Genomic DNA, 20,150 nt, shown 5'->3' on the forward strand with positions numbered 1-20,150 from the left:
ATCATTAAATTCTTGCATAAATACTGAGTAAGGTTATAGCTAAACTGTCTATGAGCAGTTTGGTTTGTTTACATGTTGGTCAATGGTGTTTATCAATTCTGTACAACAGCAGCACCATAAAGTACAACCTCAGCAATGGCAACAGAATTAAATCTTCACCTCTTTATCACAGCAATTAAATACAACAACATACATAAATATAATATTTAGTGAATGAGCATTGTATTGGATTACAAAAGACGATTGTTCTGGTCACTCCAGAGTCACTGCTTCTGTGGCTGCTGTCCTTGGTGTTGTTTACTGCTACTCTGTTGCTGAGATGCTGGTAGAGTTGCTGTCCATGGTGCTGATTCTGACTGGCCTATTATTAAAATAGGATAAGATATGTAAGATAGTCCTTTATTCTATTCTATTCAATTCAATTTTATTTGTATAGCGCCAAATCATAATATACATTATCTCAAGGCACTTTACAGGGTAAGGTCAAGACCTTACTTTGTTAAAGAGAAAAACCCAACAGTTCCCACAAAGAGCAAGCACTTGGCGACAGGGGGGAGGAAAAACTCCCTTTTAACAGGAAGAAACCTCCAACAGAACCGGGCTCAGGGTGGGCGGCCGTCTGCCTCGACCGGTTGGGTTTAGGAGAAGATAAAAAGAGAGGGTGGGGGGAGGAGAGAGGAGAGAAGAGAGAGAGAGAGAGACCGGGAACAGCTGTGTAGGTAATGGTGTTATCAATAATAATGACAGGTAACAGTGGTTAATAGTAAAGGTGAGTAGTGGTGGATCTGGATCCTGCTGCTCCTGAGGCAGAGATACCTGCAGAATGAGGACAGAGAGAGGGAGAGAGAGGAGAAGCACAAACTATGGGAGAGAAAAAAAATACATAGTTAATGGCATGAAGTCATCGAGAGAGAGAGAGGGAGAGAGACAGAAATAGGGAGAGAGCGCCCAGTGAATCATGGGAATCCCCCAGCAGTCTAGCTCTATAGCAGCATAACTAAGGGATGGGCCAGGACATACCCGAGCCAGCCCTAACTATAAGCTTTACTAAACAGGACAGTTTTAAGCCTGATCTTAAAGGTAGAGAGGGTGTCTGCCTCCCGAACCCACACTGGGAGCTGGTTCCACAGGAGAGGAGCCTGATAGCTGAAGGCTCTGCCCCCCATTCTACTCTTACAAACTCTGGGAACCACAAGTTGACCTGCATTTAGAGAGCGAAGTGTCCTATTGGGAAAATAGGGAACTACAAGCTCTCCAAGGTACAATGGTGCCTGACCATTAATGGCTTTGTAGGTGAGGAGGAGGATTTTAAATTCTATCCTGGATTTTACAGGGAGCCAGTGCAGAGAAGCTAACACAGGAGAGATGTGATCTCGTTTCCTAGTTCCTGTCAGTACTCGTGCTGCCGCATTTTGGATCAATTGGAGGCTTTTTACTGAATTTTTGGGACATCCTGACAATAAAGAATTACAGTAGTCCAGTCTTGAGGTAACAAATGCATGAACTAGCTTTTCAGCATCCTTTAGACACAGAATGGGTCTGATTTTTGCAATATTGCGCAGGTGGAAGAAGGCTGTCCTAGAGACTTGCTTTATATGTGAAGTAAAGGACAAGTCCTGGTCAAAAATGACACCAAGGTTTCTGACTGTAGCACTGGAGGCCAAGGTGATGTCATCCAGGGTCAGTATATTATTTATTATATTATATCACATAGTGTATCTCTGAGGTGTTTTGGGCCAATTACAATAACTTCAGTTTTGTCTGAATTGAAGAGTAAGAAATTACTGGTCATCCAGGTTTTTATGTCCTTAAGACAGACCTGAAGCTTGGCTACCTGGTTAGTCTCACCTGGCTTCATGGATAAGTACAACTGGGTGTCATCTGCGTAACAATGGAAATTTATCTGGTGCCTCCTAATAATGTTTCCTAGAGGAAGCATATATAGACTGAAGAGTATTGGTCCTAGCACCGAACTTTGTGGAACTCCATGACTGACTTTTGTGATGATAGAGGAGTCATTATTGAACAAACTGGAGTCTATCTGACAAATATGACTTAAACCAGCTTAGTGTGGTTCCTTTGATGCCGACCATATGTTCTAGTCTCTGTAATAAAATCTTATGATCGATGGTGTCAAATGCAGCACTTAGATCTAGTAGGACAAGTATAGAGACGAGTCCATTGTCTGAGGCTATGAGGAGATCATTGGTAACCTTAACCAGAGCTGTTTCTGTGCTATGATGGACTCTAAAACCTGACTGAAAATCTTCAAACAAACCATTTCTGTGCAAATAATCACATAACTGGTTTGCAACAACCTTCTCAAGGATTTTGGTAATAAAGGGGAGATTGGATATAGGTCTATAATTGGCTAAAACATCAGGATCAAGAGTAGGCTTTTTAAGTAGAGGTTTAATTACTGCAACTTTAAAAGCCTGCGGTACATAACCAGTTGATACAGATAAGTTAATCAGACTTAATATAGAGTTGTCGATTAAAGGAAAAACTTCTTTGAACAGCCTTGTTGGAATGGGGTCTAGAAGACAAGTCGATGGTTTAGATGACGAAACTGTTGAAGCGAGCTCAGAGAGATGTACAGGAGTAAAACAGTCAAAATATAAACCAGTTACAGTGGACTCTGAGGCTGCTTGAATTTTGCTTTAAAGCTCGTGTTTCTGAGTTGTACCATGGAGCTAGCCTTCTCTGACTCACTACCTTCTTCCTCAGAGGGGCCACAGTATCTAGAGTTGCACGCAGTGAGGCTACAGTACTGTCAACAAGATCATTTATTAGTCCCACAGTGGGGGAATTTTGTACGTGTACAATATACAATTATATATCTATTTAAATATAAGAAAATAGCTGCAGATAAGGGATGTTGCACAGTTGGTGTGTGTTAATTATTACATATATTGCATATATATGACTTTTTGGTGTGTGTGATCTACTGAGTAAAGTGTGATTTAACAATGTGATTCACATGAGAGAGGAACCTCCTAATTATTCAATGATATATTTTCGTATATGTGCGCTCAGCAGCAGGCTCTGCATGAGTCTGTGTGATCTGTATTCATAGTGCTTGCCTTCTGTCAGTGTATGTCTAATGTGTTGTATAGTACAAATATTGCATAGTTTTCTCTGCTTGTTAGTCACCAACTGTTGAATCCTGTAAGTCAGTTATGCAGGCCACACATCAGAGGATAAGTGGGCAGATTTTGGATCCAGTTTGCTGCAGACAGAATCTACAAATAACAAATGAGAGCGAGCTGACCTGGACAATGGTGTGGGCTCTTAGCCCACTTTCCAATAGGATCCCATTGACATGGGTGATCCCCTGACTTTCCTCTAGTGCCACTACAAGGTTGACAGTTTTTGGTTTTTAGTGACATGTCTGGAAAACTATTGAATGGATTGCCATAAAATGTAGTACAGATGTTCATTCGTAGTACGCAGGTAATACATTTTAATGACTTTGGTGATCCTCTTTAGTGATTTTGAACAGCAGGCTCTTTTCACTTATTCTGTGAAATATCTCAACGTCTACTTCTTCTTCTTCTTCTTACTGACATTCATTGTTCCCAGAGGATGAATTTGAATGACTTTGGTGATCCCTGACATCCTCATCAGGTCAAAACTTTTTTTCATCCAGTACTTTGTTTAATGAGGAAATGTAGTGCTAATTATTAAATGTAAGCACACTAAAGCTAACACACTAAACTATGATGGTGAACATGGTGAATGTCATATCTGCTAAAAATTAGCCTTATGCCTGTGATCATGCTTTAAAGCTGACTTTAGCATTTAGCTCAAAGCACAAAGTACTGCCTCACAGAGCTGCTAGCATTGTTACGGACTGTTAGTATTGTATGGACCTAAATATTTGGTGAATTTGAATTTGAATTAAAATTTGAAAGTTTGTAATGAGAACAAAACTATTCAGCACTTAATATCTACATGGAAAAGAATAGGGACAGGGACATGATATTCCCGTAAAAAATTTAATCTATCAATCTATTTTTTTCGATTTCAACTTCCATTTAAATTAATTTGTGAATTATTCTGCTCTATACCCCATGTTCTGAAGTCCTAATTATATTCTAGAGGTAAAATTGAGTTTGATCATGACTGAAAAATGTTGATTTCCTTTCTAGCCCACTTTTACAGCTTTGCTTGCTGTCTCTTATGCTGACAAACAGATCCAGGTGCACACATATAAGCTTGAATCCGAGCTCACAATCACATAAACAAAACAGAAGAATGGTCATAGAAAAACACACACACACACACACACACACACACACACACACACACACACACACACACACCCAAACACTGATCAGATTCACTTTTTTAATTAGAGGCAGAGCTGCCTCTCCCCGACTCCTTCTCTTTGTTTTGTTTCGTGCGACCTCCACTTGCGACTCATGGCAATCTGTTCATTGTGCCATGATATTAGGTGATTAAAAATCACCATATTGGAAGATGAGGAGAGCAGAATGAAAAGGCATAAAGGAGAAAGAAACGCTGTGGTTGTTTCACAGGCACCTGAGGAGAATATGGAATGTGCCAGATGCATCTGGCCTGCTATTGATATTCTAAGCAGCGTGCATGTGGTGAAAAACCCTCCATAAAATAAAGAGAACAAATAGATAAACAAAAATAACAATAACAACCCCCAAGACAAACAAACCCTGTGCTACATGTTCTAATCTATGTTGCTGATAGCTACTTAGACGACTGGTGAATGGGCATTTCTCCAGTGTGTGGTAGCAATAACAAAACCCTTTCCTATTCACAATTCACAAATAACAATGGTGATTCGTGGGATATCAAGAGTCAGACTTTCATGCTAAAGTAAGGGAGGCGAAGTGTGTAAATTGATAGGATTCAGCAGGTGTTACCTCAAAATTGGCAAAAGAAGAAATAAATTATTTCCTGTTGTCGAAGGATAATGAATTCGCTATCATCCGTGGCAGCAACGTGAAGCCTAATGGACAAATAGGAAGCAAGTCACAGCGGTGCGCCTGCATCTGTATAAGACAACAAATACACCAGACAGTAAGTGCTTGTTAGCTTTCACATAAACACACTGCTCTTTATACATGATGATAATGATGGTAATTCTAATCACAGTGAGTCAGTAATCCCAAATTTGTTTTGTCAGGATGGCAGGTAGGAATTTGATGAAAGCCCAAACTCAACCTTATTCCCCTAATTCCTCCATTGCCTTGATAATCACAAGTAATGTGTTCAGCCATAGGGGAGAACATTCACCCTGAATTATGAGACTGTCAGTTGATATACATACAATTTCCAGTGTGAGATTGCTGATTTATTGCATACCAACAGAGTCATTAAGGTTTGTTGAAAACAATGAAAAGCAGTAGACTGAAACACAAATAGCTTTGCATATCAGTTTCCAATTTGTGACACTAAATCTAAATTGTACATATAATTGCATAATTTCACAATTATATGTTCTATAATGTAAAATAAATGTAGCAAATTGTCACACATCACCACACAAAGTAGAAAGAACATTGTGGTCTGATCCACTAACATAATATGTAACCCTGAACTAAGATATTTTTTTTTCTTTTGTTGACATTGATTTTGTGAATTAAATGATTGACATTTGTTTTAAACATGCACATAATTTGATGGAAGGATGGTGACTCTGATTGATGTACACATTGGCTGCTGTAAGTTTAGCCTGGTGGAGTGGATAGCATTTATTCTGAGTCATATTTATTTTTTTTTGTGGCTAAACGCTCTGCTGTGTTCCCCTGCTAGGCACTAACTGTGTCTGCTTGCTGTTTGGTGCTGGGTAGTTAGTGCACAGTGGGTTTATGCCTTTCATGTTTCGGTGAAAACAACTCCCTGCTTTAGGTGGAGATGAGATTGAGGTTGAGCGCTGAGACTAAACCAAAACAGTAAAGTTGTGGGTTCTTAAATCAGAACAATGAATTGAAAGACACTAAAAGGGGGCACTCAGCCCTCTGTAGTTTCTCGCTGTAGGTTTGTTACTATAAGCACACTGCATACAGTATCCATTAATATTCATTAATGCAGCTTTAAGAAAAATAAGTCAGGTGATCTATTACAGCTGCCGTTAGAGTTATGTTATCCAAGTTTTGTGGCAAGCTGTCCGTGTATTTTACTTTACCCGCAACCTGAAAATATTGTTGTTGTAATGCACAAAGTAGTTATTTGTAAATTACTTTTCAATATTGCAAATAAATAGTTTCATATATCAAGTTTGTACAAGAAAGCTCAAACAGAATACTCCCTTTTAAGAGCAGACAGGAGACGGACGAAGATGTAGCAGTAAAACAATTATAATATGGGGAAACACAGTCATAATATTAAATAAATTAATATGTGCAAAGTTAAGTGTACTCCATTAAGTTTTTATTAAATAAACATTAAAGCTGCACTAACTAATGTTTTTCTATTAATGATGGGTCAAATGACTGTAATGTGAACAATGTTGCTCCTACTGACAAATACACAGAGAAATATCACTCAAGTGTTTTAGCCTCTTTCAGCTCGTTGTTTTGGTTTTCTGGCCCAAATTTTACTGTTATGGCTCAGTCTCACTCTTTCAGTCTGTGCCCAGCATCAAACAGTTAGGCTAGACGTTAGATGACGAGAAGAGAGGAAGAGGAGAAGTGGTGAAACAAGCGAGGACAGAAAAAAATGAAACTAAATCAAAATAGAAACAAAAGTAAACTTGTCTATTTGTGTGTGTGTGTGTGTGTGGTGGGGGGTATTGTATTACATTAACAAGAACAAAGAACAAAGACAGTGTGTAAATATGTCTGTTCCTCTGACAGCCATGTTCCCATGACAACTGTTGTTCAGGGTGACATAGGCGGAGACATACTCAAAAGTCATACCGGAGTTGCAAGGATGCATACAAACACACACATGCACACACATACAATCCCTCTCTGCTTGACTCTCCACTTTTTTGCACCAAAAAGTATTTCAGTCCTCCCCTGCAGCCCATCTCACCCCTCCTCTTGTGTTTGTTCTTTCTCTTTCAACTTGGGGGTGGGGGGGTAAGGAGGAGGGGACGTCATTTCTAAAATTCCCACAAGTCAAATGACAACTAACATCTAGGCCTTTGTGATGTTTCAAAAAGCTTTTGTCTCATAGGCGGCCTCCTTCTGTCTCCCACTTTGCTCTTTCATGCCCTTTTTTGTTAGTTGTTCACTTTCTTTCTTTCCTTTCTTTTCTCCTTTTTCTTGTTGTTTTTCAGCACAGCAAACACTGAAAGGGATTTAATCGACAAGCGGTGCTCAATCAGCCAACAAATCAGCTCATTTGTTGTTTGTGACTTTGCCCTGAGTCTTTTTCCGCAGCTGCCTCTAGCTCAATGTGGTGCTTTTCTGAAGCCCATTTCTGAGACCCCCCTGACACAAACACACACATGCACACACACATTTCATAAACACCTTGCAGGCAGATGAGACAGACAGTTTATAAAGTCAGTGATCTGCTACTTTTTTATCAAAAGGATTATGATAGCTTTCAAATCTGTGCCCATTAGCACTGTAAGCATATGAACTACCATTAGGGGATTCACAAAAGACTGGAGAAGGTTCTTTTTTCAAAGAATTCATCAGGTTGAAAAAAGGGTTGCTGGCACATCTGAAACTGGCTCATTGCAGGTGCAAGGGTGAATATGTGAATATATATCTTGCTATAAGATGAAGAGACCACAGCTTGTAGACCAGCTTGTAGAAAACTTTGTTTTCCTCAGCAGTTGTGGTGATGCCAATTTAAAAACTAAATGATGTTCACAATCTAGCATGTTAGCATGCTAACAGCTTTCTGACAAGCAAACACAAAGTACATCTGAGGCTCATTGGTTTTCCAGGTATTTGGTCATAAAAAAGTATTGGACATTTTATGTGTTATTATTATGCATTATTCATTAAAGAATAAAATGGATTTTTAAAACGATTTCAGACTGCTATTTTGCATCATTTATGGCTGACTGAAGCTATTGGCTTGGCCTGTATTGGCAATGATATTATTAACCTGTGTAATTGATCTTGTAAGTTTATTAAACTTCATTTCAGCACCCTGCACTTTTCAAATAACCTGTCTGTCTTCATTTAGGGCCATTGATTATTATTAGCTATTACAAGGTCATATTTACTGGCATTTACAAAAGCTTAGTATTTACATTACATCACATTAATACTTATTTTTACTGTTAGGAACTATTATTAATACAATTCTTATATCATTAGCAGTATTATTGTCAACATTAACATTATTGTTGCGCTGTTACTGCTCATTACTGTTATTACTATTGTGTTACTATAGTGTATCATTCTCTATCTCTCTCCCTCTCTCACTCTCACTCTCACCCACCCTGAGCCCAGTTCTGCCTTAGGTTTCTGCCTCTTAAAGGAAGTCTTTCCTTGCCGCTGTCCCCAAGTGCTTGGTCTCAGAGGGAATTGTTGGGTCTCTGTCCTATACTTTATAGAGAAGGTCTAGAGCTCCTCCATTTCAAAGGTGCCTTGAGATAACTTCTGTTGTGATTTGGCGCTATATAAATAAATTTGACTTTGACATCAGTCAATCAGTCAAATATTTGTCAAGACACTTCATTGTGAACCAAAAATGTCAACCTGCTGGTAGTGCTACAAAGTCATCATGAGACTACACTGTTGAGGAACCATATATGGTGCATCCGGAAAATAATCACAGCGCTTCACTTTTTCCACATTTTGCTATGTTACAGCCTTATTCCAAAATTAATTAAATTCATTTTTTACCTCAAAATTCTACACACAATACCCCATAATGACAAAGTGAAAAAAGTTTGCTTGAAATTTTTGCAAATTTATCGAAAATAAAAACAAAAATAGAACATGTACATAAGTATCCACAGCCTTTACTCAATACTTTGTTGAAGCACCTTTGGCAGCAATTACAGCCTCAAGTCTTTTTGAGTATGATGTTACAAGCTTGGCACACCTATTTTTGGGCAGTTTCTCCCATTCTTCTTTGCAGAGCCTCTCAAGCTCCATCAGGTTGGATGGGAAGCGTCATTGCACAGCCATTTTCTGATCTCTCCAGAGATGTTCAGTCAGGTTCAAGTCTGGGCTCTGGCTGGGCCACTCAAGGACATTCACAGAGTTGTCCTGAAGCCAGTCCTTTGTTATCTTGGCTGTGTGCTTAGGGTTGTTGTCCTGTTGGAAGATGAACCTTTGCCCCAGTCCGAGGTCCAGAGCACTCTGGAGCAGGTTATCATCAAGGATGTCTCTGTACATTGCTGCATTCATCTTTCCCTCAACCCTGACTAATCTCCCAGTTCCTGCTGCCGAAATACATCCCCACAGCATGATGCTGCCACCACCATGCTTCACTGTAGGGATGATATTAGCCAGGTGATGAGTGGTGCCTGGCTTCCTCCAGACATAGCACTTGACATTCAGGCCAAATAGTTCAATCTTTGTTTCATCAGACCAGAGAATTTTATTTCTCATGGTCTGAGAGTCCTTCAGGTGCCTTTTGGCAAACTTCAGGCGGGCTGTCATGTGCCTTTTACTGAGGAGTGGCTTCCGTTTGGCCACTTTACTATACAGCCCTGATTGGTGGAGTGCTGGCAGAAATGGTTTTCCTTCTGGAAGGTTCTCCTCTCTCCACAGAGCAACGCTGTAGCACTGTCAGAGTGACCATCTTGTTCTTGGTCACCTCCCTGACAAAGGCCCTTCTGCCCCGATCACTCAGATTGGCCGGGCAGCCAGCTCTAGGAAGAGTCCTGGTGGTTCAAAACTTCTTCCATTTACCGATGATGGAGGCCACTGTGCTCAGTGGGACCTTCAATCCTGCAGAAATTTTTCTGCACCCATCCCCAGATCTGTGCCTCGATACAATCCTGTCTCGGAGGTCGACAGACAATTCCTTGGGCTTCATGGCTTGGTTTGTGCTCTAACATGCACTGTCAACTATGGGACCTTATATGGACAGGTGTGTGCCTTTCTAAATCATGTCCAATCAACTGAATGTACCACAGGTGGACTCCAATCAAGTTGTAGAAACATCGGAAGGATGATCAGTGGAAACAGGATGCAACTGAGCTCAATTTTGAGTGTCACGGCAAAGGCTGTGAATACTTATGTACATGTGATGTTTTTTGTTTTTTATTTTTAATATATTTGCAAAAATTTCAAGCCAACTTTTTTCACTTTGTCATTATGGGGTATTGTGAGTAGAATTTTGAGGTAAAAAATGAATTTAATCCATTTTGGAATAAGGCTGTAACATAACAAAATGCGGACAAAGTGAAGCGCTGTGAATACTCTCCAGATGCACTGTATATGTGTGCACCAAATTTTGTGCCAAACCATTGCGTACTGTTGAATTATTTCACTGGCTAAATGAAAACTTGTGGCGCCAGATGAAAAGCGGAGACACCAAAGTGCCCAGGATTCATTCTCAGAGCTTTATCAATCTCTGTGAAAAATGCAGAGGCGCACCCTCCAATAGTTGTTGCCATATTTCACTGTGAGCCAAAGTGGTGGACTGACTGACCACCAAAACCATCCACAGCTGCCTGTGCAGCTATAAACAGAGCACAGGGCTGTCCAGGACCTCCATTTGACTCTGCCCTTCTGGCTGACGTGTTTAGGGTGAAATTAAGCATCTGTTCTCTTTTCTCAGATTTTTACGGCTCTGTCTCTCATGTGCTGATACACGCAAAAACAAATCTGGTTGATGATCCAGTTTGTTTTAGCTCTGTGCGTGATTCCTACCCAGGACCAGGAAGTCACTCTAATGGATAATCCAATAAGCTGGTGCCATCCTGTTCCTGGCAGCGCTGCATGGCAGTGTGGCCCGGTGAGTGAGAATAGTAGCTGGGGGGTGACAGGAAGAGTGTCTCTTCACCTCTCCAAGCCCTACCGGCTCCCCCACAGCCACAGCTACCGCCTCCTGCCAAGTCATTCATTAACCCCAGCGGAGGAACTGCGGGAAGAGAGAGGAAGATGGGGAGCGGAAGATGAGGAGAGCAGTGTCTCTGTGGGAGGGAATGAATAAACAGATAGAGGAGGTAAAGAGAGAGAGAAAGACAGAGGTAGCTTGTGAAGGTGCGTAAGCAATTGTGTGCAAACATAGTTTCCCAAATGCTTCTCAAATTTATATATCTTGTTGCCACTATCATCAATCACCTTTTCAGTGGTCTTCAAATCATCTAATATTTGAATCACATCACCAACACACCAGTGAGCAATGTCAGGCCAGAAAAGCACTGACAGCACCGCAGTGAACAGACTTCAAATGATTGGTTAGAAAATATTCAAGGTTACTTAAGCCTAACCCATGGAAGAGCTGTATTTATGTTGGTGAGTCTGCGAGGAAGCTGCATCTTATGATTCAGGCAAACAGACCATATAAGATAAGAGCTGGAGCAAAGTGAGAGCACAATTCAGAAAGAGAGAGAGAGAGAGAGAGACAGAGAGAGAGAGTGGAGAAGAGGAGTGTCATTCTTAAGTGAAGAAGCTCAGGATGATGTTAAAGTACAAGAGGGGAACAACACAACTTTTGGACCGACAGTGAATGTAGGAGTAAGGGTGAGGGGGTGGGGGGGTGGGGGTCATGAAAAGATGTAGAAAGAGGGGAAAATAAAAGGCCACGTCTGTGAGACGAGAGCAGTGTGGTATTTTATTTGTCAGCCAGAGAAGTGAATGGCCACATGTACACACATGCATGCAAACACACAAACACAAGGCTATTTCCTCCCCCCCGCTTCCTCTCACCTTTATGGTGTGCCTGTTGTGTTCGCTGAGTGTATGGACACACACACACACACACACACACACACACACACACACACTCTACACCGCTCAGAGGAAACGCTCTCTGATCCCATGGTGAGAGTGAATGGAAGGCCACTGCTCACTGCTCGCGTATGGCCACCGGCTCTGTGCTGCTCTGTTCCCGAGCAGAAGCCGGCTGTAGATGGCACTGTAGCACTGCAGAAAAAACACCACATTCTCATACAAACACATATATACAGCCATACATACTATGCATGGAAATGTGCACACATGGTCCTACATACATGTGATAAAAGGTGCAGACAAAATATATTCCAGTACTGAAGAAACAGAGGTGTGTGCAATCATACCTAGTAAGTGTGTGTCTTTGTGTGTGTGTACAACATGTTTCATGTGTCATGTCTGCACTGTTCCGTGGAGATATAGAAAATGTACTTCATACATGCTCCTTGACAGTTTTGCAATGTCAATGGATAATTATGCGGGGTGATTTTCTTTCTTTCTCTCTGTGTGTATGTGCATAAATCTCAGTGTGTGCCATCCCCTGCTGGATGGCACACACTGAGATTTATGCACATACATACATGCATGCAAACACAAGTCCACCCACATGCATGAGAAACACATGCTTGTCGTGCAAGATTCATTTTCTGATTGTTATCATGAGTCTTGTGTCAATTAACTGTCCGCAGTGTTACTGTCTGCAAAGTCATGTTGTTGAATGCAGACACACAGTCAGCACCAACACTTGCAATGATACAATGTTACAATATTGAGATTAACAAAAAAAAAAAAAAAAAAACCCAGAGGGAAAGACAGACAGACAGATTCCGAGAACGAGTGTAAGAAAGTGTGAAATGCAGATAATGAGAGAGCGTAATCGACACCAAGGCGTGTTGAACTACAGGGCCTGTCCCTCGCAAGCTTGGAGAGTTGTGTTCAGAGGCGCTGAGTGTTCTGTTGCGTTGACTAGAGGAGAGGCGAAGGTTGCTGAAATAGATGACTCGCTCAGGGCTGTACACACACTCAGAACAGATGCAACCACAGCACTTCCTTAATAGTGTTCCTCACACAGTAATAGTGGAAATACATCTGCAGGGTGATCGTGTGTGTGAGTGTGTGTGTGTGTGTTTGGGTGAGTGACTGCATATGTGGATTTCAATCTCTTTGAACTCTTAACTTCTAAGCTCAAAATGAAGTTTGAATTCTCTGATGTGCAGGTTAAAGGAGTAAGGAAATTTGGGCAAAATGTGCACACAGTGTACATTACTGCATGTGCAATGTGTGCGTGTGTGTGTCTGTGCGTGCGTGTGTGTGTATGCTTGAATGTGTGCACACTCATATTAAAAGAAGGACTAGCATTGAAGAGGCATAATTGAAAATCCCCCCTCTATCTGACGAGGGATAAAATACCGCAAAGCATGTTGGGTAGTTCCTCTCTACAACAGAACCTTAATACCTGACTGAGTATATCACATTTATACACATATATGAATTCACACAAACAAATTTTTTGTAATGTTTGGTTGAGCATGAATCACAATTCAAAGGCTGGCTGGCTGGCGTTAGTATAGGTGATAAACCCCGGCCCCTCCATACTGGCAAATGGGACAAACTAAAAAGTCATAGTTCACATCAAATAGATTTTTCTCAAAAGATGTTATGATTGACAGCTGCAACTGAGTCAGACGGGTATAAGGGTGGGACCTTGACACTGCAGCTCCACTCCCTGATCACTGCAGACTCTGACTCCAAATCACATCATCAGCTAGTTACCAATAACTAACTATCACCATTTAACAGTACAGTTAAATGTCAGGGGATCACCAAAGTCATTAGGATTCATCCTTTAGGGATGATTAATGCCTGGATAAAAATTCATGACAGTCCGTTCAATAGTCGCTGAGCTATTTCAGTCTGGATCAAAGTGCTGGACCAAGTGACTGACACTGCCATCCCTGAAACACAATACACACACTATTCCTGCCTACAACACTAGACTTAAAACACAGACAATATGTGCTTTAATAAGCAAATAAGCACATTTTCCAAAATGTTGAACTATTCCTTTAAATGCAGCCAGTTTTAAGTCTATGAAGAATATATAGATTACCTTCAGAGTTTTGGCTGTGAATTATTTTTGTAGGATCCTATTTTTCTTTGTCAAGGCCACCATATGCTTTTGAAATAATCATATACTATAGCACAGTGCCAAATGAGGGTCCTTTCTTCACAATGACCCATTAGTTAAAGTCTCTGACTCGAAAAAGGATGCATGATTCATGAGCGAGCTAGAGAGCCAATCCTATTTTTAAGTCCACACTGGACCAGTCATTTCCATAAATTTCCCTGGTTTGCATTTGAGGGCAGACAGTTGTGAGCCTCAGCCAAAGGGCCAGGGGTGGAAGTGGTCCACTTGTGTTGAAAGACTCTTGATGTGAAATGGCTCTTCTTTTCTTTTTTTCTATTTCTCCATCACATCCATTTCTTCCATTCCAATCCTTGGCCCCGCTTTGCCCTTCCACCTGCACATTCTCCACCCGCCCCTCTTACCTACCTCACGCTGTTATACGTCTATCAAACACCACTCTCCTATTTAACCTCTCTCCACCCTTCAGTCTGTCCATCCTCATTCTGCTGCATTTTCTCTCACTGTCTTGCTCTCTATCCTAGCAGTTCTTCTTCCTCATCTCCTCTTCCTCACTCAATCCTTCCATCTATCTCTCATTCCCCTCCATCCCATTTTTCTTTTTAATCCATATTCATGTAATTTCTATATGGCAGCCTGGGGCTGCTGTAAGGGACTGTTACTTTGTGTTAAAGGCCTTGAAAGCCCGCCTGATTTACAGTAATAACTTGGGATATATCCAGAAATACCATTATCGAAGCATGAGCGCACACACAGACACAAACACACAGCGCACACAGCTATTTCCTACCTCCTATAACTACCTTCTGTCCTCTGTCTTGCTTGCAATCTCTGACGTACTTCTTGGGCTGAGGTGCTGTAACAATCAAGCATACAATACAGCAAAAAATATGACTTTTAATATGTCTGTCTCTTTCTGTATGTTCATGACTTTGTGTATTTTTTTTTTCTTGTGTGGATCCATTTCCTTCACAGTCGCATGTTTGAAGCTGTGAGGTAAATAGGAAATGTGGATATTAAAGAGCCATCAATTCACGCAGCATCAAGGGAGAATTGATTGAATTTGCTCAGAGTTACAGCAACAAAACAGGCACTGAGAAAAATCAAAGCTCGTCTGATGCACGAGGTGTCATTGCCTAAGTTATGTAGTATGCCAGTGGGATTTGATACAGATGAAGACATTTGCTCTGAACAGCACAATTAGCTGTTGTCATCAGGGATCTCATGATTTCATCATTGCCAGTAGCAATCTTGGTGTGATAAGCGAGGCCAAACAGCTGTCACACGAAAACATGTCATCAACAATGGAACTATATGTACAAATATTTTACATATTGTTGAGTGTGCGTGAGAATGAGACTCAGATAAAGAATGTGACAACGAGGACATAAATTAGCCGGTCACATATGCACTTTAATTTGAAATTTCAATTGCATTTTGCTAATCCACAACCTATTCTTTTTGACAGAAACATTGCACCCTGTCTCTACTTTGTGACTCCATCAGTGATGTGCAGTCACCCAGCACCAACCATAAACACAGAGATGACCCAGGTCATCAGTGAACTGAGAACAACAGTATGTTTGCTCTTGAACAAGTCAGTACTTTTTGGCTGGACTGTGACAGCGGGGCCAGCCCTATAATCTGGAATGTCCCTGACTAAATGACTGACTGACTGAGTGATCGTATTTCCACCACTGGTCACCCGAATGCCACTTCATTGAGTTGGGAGTTTCTGGCACAAACAGGTTCTATTAGGGGGGTGTTTACAGCCTGCAGTGTTGCCAGCTTTTTTCAGGCAAGACTGGGTATAAACCTGGTACATGGCTGGACCTTGTATGGATTCCCACTGGGAGTATAGGGCTACACCTCTTTTGACCTTAGGTGACGCAGCCATATACTAGATTTTAACTTAGTCTTGTTACGTGTTAAATACAGTGTATAAATAATACTGGAATGTACACAAAACACAAATTTTTCAAATATCTTCCAACAAATTAGATATGTATATGGATTACCCCGTTGCAGAAGTGTAACTGCATCCAAGCATTACAGACAGACTGAATCCAGTTGCTCAAACAAGACAAATACATTTCTGACTGGATGTGAAAAAGTATAAATATGCTCATCTTTCTAACACGTGTTTAATCTTTACTCCTCCCTATGTCAGCAAGGGCTCTGTGGAACCATAGCCACTACTGAGTCTGTCCCCACTGATCATGGTTGAAGTTACACTGAAAAGACATACTATCATGAAGAAGATGAATGTGCTGTTGTAGCCATAAATATAAAACTGTAGATACCAATATGTAAGATAACGTAATATAATCATACAATACTATAATATAGCTATTAAATTTCCCCCAGAAACTGAATGGAATTCCAACCAGTAACCGGTATGATGTTCACTATCTCACGATAATAACAAACCAAATTTGATGAAAATAAGTTCAGAATTAAATGAGTTACAGTCGATCTTGTAGTGAAGTCGGCATCTCTTTATTGTTTACCAGTAGATCTTGATGGCTCAAACATGGCCGACACACAGGCACATAGCAGCAACACACAGCAGCAGCCACTGAGGTTTCTTCGTTTCTATATCGATGGCTGTAGCTTTTATGCTGATCAGTGCAACCACAGAATCATCATCTGTAGGTTTCCATCCAGCTGCATGTATTCACTTCTTTTGAATTTCCCCTTTTTTTTTAGCTGGAACCGCAATTGAGAGAAAAGTGAAAAAGTTGCTTTATCAATAACAACAAAATGCAACAAAATGTGATGGGAACAAACTTAGCAAATAAATCATGACGTACATGAAGCATGTGACCTACTGTATTTGTTATTTAAGTCCACTGAAGGCACAATAATAGATAAAACATGAGATGGATGTTGACCAATTAGGAGAATGTAATGGTCCTTAAATCAATCAAATTAAATTAATTTTTTGTTGTTTTCTAAAAGTTTGGAAGTACCAAAGAATTTGCTTTTTTTAATTTATTTATTAGGAAATTCTGTTAAATTGTCTGATACATTTAGAAAACATGAATAAATCATGAACATTGCCTGGAAGATGCATGTAGCCTGGGAAAACCAAGATGAAATGGAACTACATTTGTGATCTGGGACATACAGTTGTTTGCAAAAGTTTGAACATCTATATTTTCTGGATTTATGAAATGAAAATAAATAAATGAAGCAGGGGAGGCTCTTCCAGCTTGAAATTTGCACTGTGCAAAATGTCATTAAGACAGTGTTTCTCAAACTTGTTCACTTAACCATTAAAACTAAAACACCTAACTCCCCAAATATCTATCCATCATCCAATGCACTACGAGTCTCAGTCTAGGTGACGTTTTTACTAATAAAACTTGACACTTAACACTTCTGCTGTTGTGTACATTATGCCGGATGTTACATTTGATTTTCTTTTTAAGCCACCAGCACAAACTGTAAATTGGTGTAGCTACATTGGCAGTGTTGCAAAATGCTCAGTTACGTAGCTGAAGTCCAACAACACTGCAGAGCAATCAGTTGAAATAATAATGTTTGAATTTACACATGAGTTGGTTTCATATTGAAAAAAACACAAATATTTTTATACTTTGACTTTGTGGTCACTCGTGAACAGTTTGACAAAGACTTCATTTAAAACATGATATTTTAACAAATGTACTCACTTACTGACCACTGTGGCTTTTACAGGGGATTCATGAGGTCAAGAGCCAAGATCTCGAAAACCAAGAAAACTTTCAGATAAAACTACAACTCTGCTGGACAGAAAGTAAAAGTAAAACCTCCTGAGGATTGCATAGGCGCTGCAGGAAGGTTTATCTGATACAGGAGTGGTAGTGCTGTGTCCCACTGTGCAGTGTTGCTGCACAAACAGGGTCTACATGGAAGAGTCATCAGAAGGAAACTTCACCTGTGACCCCATCAGAGAAGTCAACTTCTGAGGTCTGCAAAGCAACATGTGGATGAACCAGAGCAGTTTTGGAAATGAGTTCTGTTGACAGATGAAGTTAAAAGTGAGGTATTTAGCCACAATCACCAAAGGTTAGGAGAATTTTTTTTTTTTAAAGATTTTAATGAACCTGCTAAACATGGTGGTAAAAATATTCTGATTTGTGGCACAGGAAACATTGTACAACTAGAGGCAAGAATGGATTCCACTAAATATCAACAGATTCTTGATTCAAATGTCCTGCACTGACTCAGAAAAGTGAAACTGAAAAGAGGCTACAACAGGACAATGATCCAAGGCAAACCTCAAAATCCTCCATGAACCATTTCAACGAACGCAAGCTGAAGCTTTTAGAGCAGTCCTCACAGTCTCCTCACCTGAACATCACTTAAACATGCTGTGTGTGGAAGACAGCCTAAAAATATCTCAGAACTTGAAGTGAACTGCAGGAAGAGTGGGTGAAAATCAAGAAAGATTCTTGGCTGCAAAGATACTGAAGTTTTAATATTTCTGAAATAAAAAGTAAGGTGAATTAACATTTGAAGAAAGCTGCAGGGGTCACATTTACTTCTTTTCACTTTAAAAGTCAACTAAACATTTTACATATCCCAAACCTTTGCATATGACTGTATATGTGGCTAAGTGTAAATTCAGTTGTATTAAAGTGTATCTGTACTTTCTGAGGGCCAGTTGCAGCTTTGTAATCTTTGGAAGGCACATTTTATCTGTTTTTAAGGGGCTAGACTAACAACCTCTTGCTGGTCCCAGCCTTCATGCTAAGCTAGGCTAAACACATCCTATACATACAGAGATAAAGTGGATATTGATCTTACCCTGTGACTGTGGTTTTGGGGGAACACAACAGCCCTGAAGCCCACATACAACTTCAGTGGGTGGTGGGAAAGAGTTAACTGCTTGTTGTTTTTTCATAATCAAGCCAATGGTCCTCCAGGGATATATCTTACCAATGGCAACTGTGCTTTGTTTCCTCACCAGCCGCTAAGGAAAAGTTTCACCAAGCTCCAGCAAATATCCTGACCTGATGACATTTCTCACTGACAGAGAGTTTTACTGCAGAGGGCTTTTCAATTCACGAAGACTACAAATGCTACAAATGGCAGCGTGGAAGCACATACTGGGGTCTCACAATGAATATTTTAGAAAAAAAAAACAAACTGATGGGCTGTTTCCATGTCCATTATGAGCATCATTACCAAAGACTGAAAGTAACTTAGTAGATTTGCACACCACGGTTGCCATTTTCCTCTTCGTGGACATCTGCACTACAGACTTGAAAGGCAGGTGAGCGATGCTCCTCATGTTTATCTGTATGTTTATCTGCAGAAAACTAGTGAGAATCTCAACCATACGTCCTCCTGTGGCCTGAGTCGGGAGCACTTTATTTCCATACTTGTATATTATCATGTAGTCTCGTGATGTACTCACAGTATTTATCGAGGCTTTTAACATCCTCTACTGCAAAACAGTGGGACAGCATTACAGGCAAATGCTAAGAGGTTATAGAGCAGCATGAGTATGTGCAGAGACAGTATGTTGTGTATCTCTTTCAGTTCTGTAGTTGAACATCAGCTACTCAGTGTGTTTTAGATACATCACAGCAGCTACATGAATTACTATAGATTTATTTATTGTTTTTCTTATTCTTTCTCTTTTGTTTTTGGTTATTGTATTTTTAACATTGTTGATGTTCAACAATGTAGAAACTTGACTGGCTTCAAATAAAAACATAACATACTTTCACACCGGCTACAGATTTTGTGTGGACCCAAGACGTCTTATATTTTCTTGACTGACACTGGTTCCTTACTGCTTTAGCACTGTGCTACAGCATAGCACCACCACATACTAACAGACTTCAAGAACAAGACAGCCAGAATTTACAAAATATTACAAAAATAAGTGACCAAGTTAATTATGGGTTTAATTATAGGTTGACTGTATGTATGTTATAATGCAAGGCTTAGTTCTGCCTATTCAACCTCGGCCCACTGACATGTGGAAAAGCTGCTGCCGTCACTGATCTATCATGGGACTGTGCTCATATTTAAGACTTAGTTATTCACACAACAAACAAAGGAAAACTCAAAAGGAAATCTCTCTCTGGAGGCTGATTTGAGCTCTTGTTTGAGCCCTTAACTTGTACTCAGTGATTTCTTACAGAGGATAATAAGTGAGGATGATAAATGATTATTTATCTCACATATATATAACTGTTTCG

This window comes from Trachinotus anak, unplaced genomic scaffold (genome assembly GCF_046630095.1).
Source record: "Trachinotus anak isolate AG129_WGS33_773 ecotype Australia unplaced genomic scaffold, CSIRO_AGI_Tana_v1 ptg000019l, whole genome shotgun sequence".
Classification (NCBI taxonomy): domain Eukaryota; kingdom Metazoa; phylum Chordata; class Actinopteri; order Carangiformes; family Carangidae; genus Trachinotus; species Trachinotus anak.